Consider the following 2,501-nt stretch of genomic DNA (forward strand, 5'->3'; position numbering starts at 1 on the left):
CACCTGGGAAGACCAGCTGCTGTAGGCATAAAAAAAATGAAAATAAAAAATACAGAATTGTAAGCTGACAAGGTCCTTGCAATCTGTGAGGTCAACCAAGGATTGCCTCGCCTAAAAAAATAATTTCCATTTTAACAATTTTTAACTGTAAAGTTCTGTTGTTTTAAGTACATTCCCAATGTTATGCAAGCATCATCATCATTCAGCTCCAGAAATCCTTTTATCTTGCAAAAATGTAACATTATTTACCCATTTAACACTAACTCTGTGTTTCCTCTTTTCCCTGCTCATAGAAACCACTATTACACTTTATCTCTCTATAAATTTGACTAATTTACGAGCCTCATATAAGTGGAATAATACAGTATTTATCCTTTTAGGCCTGGCTATTTAATTGACTGGGGAGATGTTGAAATGGGAAGGAGAATTATTTAAAAAATTGGAGATCCCCTTTGCTTGGATCCTACATTCCAGTTTTCCTTGGAAAGTTCTAATTGACCATTATTTCTTCAAACTCAGTATTAATACTCTTCCATTTCAATTTTAAAACACCCTGGCTTAGACAGGGAATTCAGTAGTCATCCTATTTGATCAAGAATCTGACCAACATAATGAAGGAGCAAAAATATGAATGTGTTGGTTCTTAAAGTAGGGTTTAAGAACCAACACATTCATATGCAAACAGAAAAAAAAATCAAGAGAGAACTAGAAAAAAATAAAGGAAAGAGAGAGCTATAATTACTTTATATTCTTTAACTGAATGTCTCTAAAGTGGGTATACTTAGAAACTAGTGAATAGCCCTATAATGATCAAAGCAAGACTGCTTTTTACCAAGTCCAGAATAATGAATTAGGTAAGTGAGAAGGGTGTACTGATGTACTACACATAATCCTGGAGTGGCTATGACCTAAGTGGAGAGTCCAAAATAATCTCCCAACTCCTTTACAGCTATACAAAGAGAGAAATCTGTGTAAATAGAAAGTAGAGAGCCATATGGGTACGTATGCACCATGTGACTGCAAAGTCAGAAATTCCTTGTTGCACATGTTTGATTTTGCTGCTTTTCCAGTTCTATAAACTAAAAAAGATGGCACAGGTATTGAGATTAGGCTATTACTTTTGATAACCCTCCAGAGTGCACTCTAGCATCCTCTGGCTGTATCTTAAAGACACAGCATGGGGTAACCATGGTGTACATCACCAAGGCCACTGCATCCTTCTTCAGGAAAGATAAGGCAGCTGAATTCAGATATAACCCAAGGCCTGCTCCATGAAGTAAGCAAACAACTAACAGACGAGAAAAAGATTTTATATTTCTTATCTGGTGATGAGACTTTCAGAATGGAGGAAATGATTTTAGAGTAAGAGGAAAAGATCCCTGAGAGTGGCACAGCACCAAAGATGGCACAAATAAAATAGGATAACATGTTATTGGTGGAATTATCATTACAGGCAAGCTTGAGGAGTTAAGGAGGGTTACAAAAGAAATGAGGGCTTTCCACATCTGCACAGAAGGTAAGCTGTGACATCATCAAATTCTACAGGTCTGAGTTCAAAAGCTGATAAAAAATGACAGCAAAACCAACAAGCCACAGAGGCGGGGGTTCATTATTACCAGATAGTGTAGGTTTTGACAAATGGCCACCAACTAGTCATAGGTCATCATGACCAGGAGTATGCTGTCCAAACATGCAAAAGAGAAGAAAGGTAACATGAGTTAGGCAACCTGCATAGCCGATAGATTTGCTGTATCTCTGCAGGTTCACCAGCATCTTGAGGACTGTAGTTGTGCTGAAACTAATGTCATCCAACGACTAATTGGATGGAAGAAGCACATAGGGGTGTGAAGGTGGGAGTCGAAGATGACATTCAGAATGATGAGTCGGTTCCTGAGCAGTCACCGGGTACATGGATAGGAAAAGACCAAAAAGAAGAGGCTGCCCTTCTGGACCATCTGAGAGTCTCAGGAGGAAGAATTTGGAGTCACCTGTCAGATTGCATGGTTCCATGCAGATGGGGCACATTTGAGGAAAAAAAAGCTCGAGAGAGTGTTGTATGAAGAAAACAAATATAGAGGCATCCAGCTAAGTGTCCATATTTTGGATTTAAGCAATTAACAAGTATTATTAAAGTATTTACACTTGAGGAAGTATTTACACTTGATGAAGCATTTACACTTGAGGACCATACAGCCGCACTACGTTTGACAACATATCTCAATTGTGATCTCTTTTTTTACATCTCTTTCCTTATTGATCTCTGGGCTATTCACCTGTTTTTATATACGCCCACTATTGAGACACTGGGTCAAAGACTATTAAAGAAAGATCATTCTTAGAAGACAACCCATGAACACATTAAAGTATCAGCCTTATACTTTGGAAGGAAAATATGGAATAAATATTTTTCTCTCTTTAAGAAAAAAAATCATCATAATTGAAAGATGCTAAGAAGCAGTCAAGAGGACATTATCTTATCCAAATGCAGTATAGGAAATTCT

The sequence above is a fragment of the Pteropus vampyrus genome, unplaced genomic scaffold (assembly GCF_000151845.1).
Source record: "Pteropus vampyrus isolate Shadow unplaced genomic scaffold, Pvam_2.0 Scaffold769, whole genome shotgun sequence".
In the NCBI taxonomy this organism is placed as follows: Eukaryota; Metazoa; Chordata; class Mammalia; order Chiroptera; family Pteropodidae; genus Pteropus; species Pteropus vampyrus.